This window comes from Belonocnema kinseyi, chromosome 9 (assembly GCF_010883055.1).
Source record: "Belonocnema kinseyi isolate 2016_QV_RU_SX_M_011 chromosome 9, B_treatae_v1, whole genome shotgun sequence".
Classification (NCBI taxonomy): Eukaryota; Metazoa; Arthropoda; class Insecta; order Hymenoptera; family Cynipidae; genus Belonocnema; species Belonocnema kinseyi.
The window spans coordinates 75310310-75317359 of record NC_046665.1 but is presented as its reverse complement, the minus strand read 5'-3'; the positions used below and the strand labels follow the sequence as shown (position 1 = coordinate 75317359).

Here is a 7050-nt window from a genome sequence, read left to right as displayed (position 1 = left end):
AGTTACATATATTTATGTATGTATGCATTGAAAAAGCGTTACGTAGGGGCGGGGGGTCAAAAATGTAAGAAAAACGCGTTACGTAATACTGCAAACCTCCCTTATGAACGGGCAAGACTTTGACCCCTGAAGCAAAAAGAGCTTAAAGAAAAGGGAAATAGGGGAATTTTTTCAAGAATATGGGTAGAAATAAAAAAAAGATAAAAAATTATTTTTACACTTAGAACAGAAGAAACCATTTTTTATAAGAAAAAGTATAGTTTAAATTTTTTTAATATTTCAAGATTAAGCACCTAAAATATATTACACTTGCAGTAAGCGCACACGTGTGTTCACGTCCCTGAATTTTACCAATTTTAAAAGCGAAATCTCATGGAATGTTTTGGAATCTTTCAAAATAACTGAAAATCTTTTGAAATTTATTCCAAAAGTTTGCTAGAAATTCTTTCAAATTCCTTGAAATCATAAATATAGAATAAAATAAGTAGAAATCATTTAAAATTCTTAGATATAAAATAAATTAAAATTATTCAAGAAATTTATTTTAAACCAACACCGTTTAAATGAAATGAACGCTCGCGAAACGCGCCTTTACGTCTTTGGAGTTTTATTTTCTAATATCAAAAACATAAAATACACCAAACTCTCGCTTTTAGTCACCTCGTTCTCAACCTTACTACAACTGCTGGCTCACGCAGTTTCTCAGGGGAGTAGGACAAGAGCAGTTGCGAAATCACACACACACACACACACACACACACACACACGCGCGCGCGCGCACACTTTTAATATTAAAAGCATAAAATATTTTAAAACACGTAATATCAAATTCCATACATGAGATCTAAAAACTTTTGGAAAGAGCTGAATAATTCTAGAAATGATTAATTTCTAGTTAGTAAGATATGTTTGAAAAAACTTTTCCTTTTGTAATTTTAATTTTTTCATGGATGCCAATATTTTTTACGTATCTGGAAATATTAACTGTTTCTGCAAGCATTGTTAGTCGCATATTTATATTTGAAAAATTGACATGTACAATAATTGTACATGTCAAATTGTCTAATATTACAAAACCAAGATTGGTTAATTTTAAATAATTATAATTTGAAATTGTCTAAGAACTAAAAACAGTAGCTATTTATAACTTTTGTACGTACGAAGTAAAACTAAAAAACTTAATTATACAAATTTTCAAATTCAATTCTCAGGGACGTCAAATTTTTTGTACAACATTTTTTTTAGTTTTTAAATTAAAAAAAATATATAATTTTTAGGTTTTATTTAACATCTAACAGAAACGGCACTTTCATTCGCCGAACTGTTAAAATCTGGCCCTTGGTATTAAAATTTTTTTTTTTAATTCTAGAACTTATATTCGTGTTCAATCTTTATTCAAATTTAAACTAAAGAATCTTTAATAACACAGATCATTCTACTTTATTATAGTTAATTTTTAAATTATTTAATTGTGTATAGATTCAACGAAAAAATATTTTAACTTTATAGTTTTACTGAAATCCTAAATTGTTTTATTTTAAAATAGTCAAATTAAAAAAATTAAATTAATTATAGTAGATAATTCTGTAAGAAGAAAAAGCTTTCACTACTCGCGGTAGCAAATGTGAACATGCAAATGCTAACAGTGATGATAGCATGATTGATTTCTGTTGAGTTTGGAGGCATGACGCAAGTTTCTTTTGAAATATCGTAGGAGAGAACACTCTACAGTAGATAATGCAATTTACAGTGAATAAGCATGAATTATAATCACAAATATTCGTTAAATATGTAAGTTTAATTTTAATTTATAAACACTCAGTGTCTTAACTTAAGCATTAAATTTATTTAATTATTTTACATACAATATGGCAAAGTCTGTACAACCTGCGAATTTAATTTTCTCAGAAATAAATCGGGAGAATAAAAAAAAATCGCCTTTAATTTCTTTCGACAAGAGTCCGAATAAAACTGAGATTCCCAAGAGTAAAAAAACTGGCAATGTTTGACCGCACGTTGGCACACACTTAAATTCGTTATTGGAAGCACGCGCATGAGAATCTACTCAATTTAGCGTTTACGCGTGTGTGAGTAGTCCTCTACGCATTTGTGCGTAGACAACGTGACGCTATTTCCGGCGGTATTAGCGGCACTCCTTTCCTACGCTCAGAGGCTCGGCAGAGCCAGAGGGCTTTCAGCAGATCCATGTGGCCAACAACTACCAGTTTACTCTTTATCTTCTTTCGCGACGCGCCAATTCACAAATAATTTTACAAAGTGTAACGCAAAACACTTTACAGGAATTGTGCTCCCTGCGCGTTTTGTTGATCCCGATTAATTGCGGTAGATAACAAGAAGGATTACACTTAATCAAGCTTAAGCAGTGGGAGGGTTGGGGGGCTCTGGATAGAAGCCATTCATCAGATGAGTTCATTAATTACTTCTTTAGGGACGAATTTATTTATATTTCGTATCAATTTATTATCATGTCCAATTTATTATTTGAAAAATTACAAAAAATTCGGCTAAACAGTAGGGTAATGACCCCAGTTGTGGGACACCTAACTAAAGAGGGAGATCCCATGTTAAAACAATTTTACTTACAATTTAATTAACATTCATAATAATTATTTTAATCATTATTTTGTTTAAGGATGTCGACTATTATTAAAAAATATTAACTCGTTACACTTCCAGTCACTGATTAAAGTAACTTGAATGCGTTCCAAAGTTCCTTTTTTATACTCGGAAATATATGTTCTATATTTAAGAAATTATACGAATTTCCAACAAAATAATTAAAACTGTCATTTTTACTGTTCACACTTTAAGAACTTTTAATTGCAAGTGTATCAAATGAAATAAATTTCAACTTTTAATCTTCAAAGTCGAATTATTCAAAAAAGAAGTTTGAAAAATTGCGTCATTTTCTCTTGTACACATTAGATATTCAAGAGTCTTCAATTGCAGATATTCAAAATTGAATTAAAGAATTTTAAATTATATCTCTTCAAAATTGTAGAAATTTGAATCAAAAATGTACAAAATTGACCATTTTTCAATTTTTTAAATTTCCAATTAAAAATTATGCAAGTTTTAAATTTTACAAATTAAAAATGCTGTAATTTTAATGATTCACATGGAAAATTTATTTAATTTGGATGACTCAAAAATGAAAATTAATCTTGATCTTCAAAATCATCACAATTTTTTATTTTTACATCTCCAAATTTGAAGAGTTTTAAGTTTTTAAAATTTACAATGAACATTTATGCAATTTTTAAGTTTTACTATTAAAAATACTACAGAAATCTTACATGATTAATGATTTAAATTTAAAAATTCTTCAATTTGGAAGATTTAGAAGGGCAAAATTGACATTTGACTTAGTAAATCATCAAAATTTAAGAATTCGTATTTATAAATATTCAAAATTGAAGAATTTTTAAGAGAGAACCGTTAAAATTAAATAATTTTCAATTTAAAATGATCAAAATTGTACTATACAAAAAAATTATTAAAAATTAAGTACATTTATATTGTATAGATCTTTAAAATTGAGTAATTTCCAATTAGACATTTACAAAATTCAAGAATTGTTTAATTATGACTTCAAAATTGTAGAACTTTTAATTATAAATGTTTCAAATTCACCAGTTTTTAATTATGAAAAATTTCATAGAAAAATTATGCAAGTTTTAATTTTAACAAATTAAAAGTGCCGTAAATTTAATGTTTTACATTAGATATTTTTTCAATTCGCATGAGTTAAAATTGAATCCTTGAATTTAAAACTGAACATTTTTCAATCGTAAATTTTCAAATTAAAAATTAATATTAAAATTAAATTAAAATTGTATAGAAGCCGATTGAGCCATTTTATTATTCATTTTAATTTAGGATTACCAATTATATTTTATAGTGCTTTAAATTGAAGCGTAATTTTATTTTGATACTAGGGAAATCCGAATAAGAAATAGGAAAAAGCGCATGTATCATGCTATTTTTGTTGCTTTATAATAATTATTTCTTTAAATACTTATTTGCCTCATATTGGCCACTACTAAGGTCGTTAACTTATATTAAAATTGTTTGAAACTTCAATTTTATCCCTAAAATAACGATAAAAATGTTATACCTCAGATTCCACAATTACCAGTACCTTTATAATTCGCCAATTTTGTTTACACAGCTTATATTTTAACAAAAATCATGAAAATTTTTAGAAATAATTTGACAAAGTGAACAAATGACTCTTCACATCCAGTAATTTATACAGAAATCATGAAATAAAAATTATGAAAAATTTTCCGACTCTAAAAATATATTGTGTTTCCATGTTAAGTATAACTTCTCATAAGGCTATGAGAAAAACATTAGATATTACAATAATATTATATCAAATATCCAATTCTAAAAATTAATATTATTAGTTTAAATGGAATAGCTTGCGCCTAATTAGCCCAAAGATTCAAATCCGTCTAGATTGTTTCAAAGCTGGGGAAATAAATATCTGTCACTCCGGGCTAAGTACCATCATTAACAAACCTGGCATTAAATCCAAAATCCCTTTACTATTCTCTTTGCGGAATTTCTCTCCCTGGAAGGGAATTTCGCTAATAACTAGTAATTTTAAAAAATCCGCATAGACCAGCATTAAATTTTAATCAAATTGAAAGAGAAACACTGAAGGTGATTTAATTTTTAGGCACTGGTCCAATGTAGACGCATTTTCCTGTGTTTTCGTGTCTGTTGGCAACATATCAATTACCAGTAGAAATATAAATGAGAAAAAATACCATTGAGAGACACCGAAAACGTGAATGGCCCTTCGCCAATGACTATTCTGGGATTATTCTTTTTGAAAAGAAGAGTACAATGGGATAGAATGTTATTCAATAATTCCAGCACAAGTTCCCTGGGAAATATGATTTTTATGCAAAATGAGAAGGTTACATTTAATCTGTTTCAAATCCTTATTCTGACCCTAGAAGTGATCATACTAGCCTTGACCAAAAACTTATCTTTATCGATGTATCGCGGTAAAACTGTAAATAAAAGAGAAGGAAAATAAATTCCTTATGATAAAATAAAAAATGCGATTTTTGTTAATATTTTTTAGAGAAGAGACATTTTTAGTTTGAAAAATGGGTTGTAAGATGCACACATTGCCAACAAATCTGTTCTTTTTCGTTATTTGAGAATTTTGGCAAGCGTTTGGTATCTATTATTATAATCCATATTTACCACTTATTTCATCATTTTCTCATTGATTTTGAGTTATAAACACTGCCCTCTTGAACCAGTTTAGGTTGAAAAGTGCTAATCCATTCCAGTTTTTTCTGAGTATTTCTTTTGGGAATTACTTCCATGTTTTTAAGCCATAAATAAACAGTTGCAAAAATTCAGATTATTTTAAATTGTTTTTGCATTTTTACATTCTCATCAAAAGAAGGTATTAGATTTTTGTAAAATTTGCCCCCCCCCCCCCCTCGTTTTTGTCAAATGTCCACGTTTTGAGACCCTCTGAATCCGAAAAACAGGTTTTTACGAATGGGTCTGTCTATCTGCGCGTGTGTGAATTTCTGTGTATTGTAGATTTTTATTTTGTTAGCACGGTAACTTGCGAAAGAATTGACAGATTGGATTGGCCTTTTGTATACTCTTTGAGTATCCTAAAATAAAGGTCAAGTTCGTTAGCCAGCCATTTTGGTTAAAAATTCAAAAAGTGAGCGTATTTTGAAAATGTTTGAGATCACTTTTTTCAAAATTCAAAAATTTTCTGTACGGATATTCATAGAATTCAAACAGAAGAACAATTTATCCTAATGACTTTTTTCAAAAAATCAAATTACCAGAGTTATAACATTTACAAAAATCCAAAAAACACATTTAAATGAACATTTTATGCCAAATAACGTGCGATATGAAAAAAAGTTAAGGGAAGAAAAATATTGCTTTTTGAATGCCCAACGAGATTATCATAACAACTTTTTGCATTTTCTTGAAAAATCAAAAATTCGAATTTTGACAGCATTCAAAACAATGAAAAATCTAAAAATTACATTTTTTGGCCAAACTGTGCAAAATACCGTAAAAGATAAATACATCAAAATTGTGCATTTGAAAAAGATCTACACGTTTGTTATCAACCACTTTTTGATAGGAAGCATAGTTTTGGCTTTAATTATGAAAAACATCATTAACAGAAAAAAATGTGCCTGCTGCGTGGGGACTTTCATACCACTACTTTTGTCTTTTAATTTCTTTTTCGTCTCGTGTGTGGGGTTTCAAAAAATTTAACTTTTCATGTTTTTGATGCTATTTTTTATGATTGAAAATAAAAACAGAACTATCAGAAAATTATACGTGACAAATAAATAATTTTTACATTCTCATCAGAGAAGGTATTAGATTTGTATAAAATTTGACCTCCCTAGTTTTTGTCAGAAGTTCCACGTTTTAAGAGCCCCTAAATCCGAAAAATAGGTTGTTACGATTGTGTATGTCTGTCGGTCTGTCTGTACGTATTTATGGCTGTCTGTCTGTCAGCACGATAACTTTAGAAAAAATAATTTTATTAGATTAGCCTCTAGTACACTTTTTAAGTGTTCTAAACTAAAGGTTAAGTTCATTAGCCAGTCATTATGGATAAAAGTTCAAAAAGTGAGCGCCTTTTATATTTTTTTGATAGTATTTTTTTAAAATTCAAGAATTCTCAGTATGGTGATTCATAGTATTTAAAAAGTCGAACAAATGATCTGATGACTTTTTTCATAAATTTAAAAGTTATGAGAGTTATAGTATTTTCAAAATTCCAAAAAACACACGAAAATGAACCTTTTAAGCCAATTAACGGACGATATAAAAAGTGGCAAGAGAAGAAATAGTGTGATTTCTAAATACCCTAGAAAATTATCCTAACAACTTTTTGAATTTTCTTGATAAATAAAAAAATAAATTTTGACAGCATAAAAAATAATGGAAAATCCAAAAGTTATATTTTTTCATGCAATATTTTGAAAGTATTTCAAATAGTCTCAAATATAA

At 28.3% G+C, this 7050-nt stretch overlaps 1 protein-coding gene across 2 annotated transcripts in view; it reads right to left on the bottom strand.

Annotated features, from left to right (window-relative positions):
- The window catches only part of LOC117180829 (E3 ubiquitin-protein ligase MIB1-like), an 87001-nt gene that overhangs the window by 35654 nt on the left and 44297 nt on the right, over positions 1-7050 (bottom strand). The window contains exon 1 of one of the 2 annotated variants that reach the window (XM_033373355.1): positions 1888-1983. The exons of the other annotated variant lie outside the window; for it this stretch is intronic. The gene's annotated coding sequence lies outside the window, so the exon portion shown is untranslated. Of the gene's footprint in view, positions 1-1887; positions 1984-7050 lie in introns of those variants that run through there. 2 annotated transcript variants of the gene reach the window in all.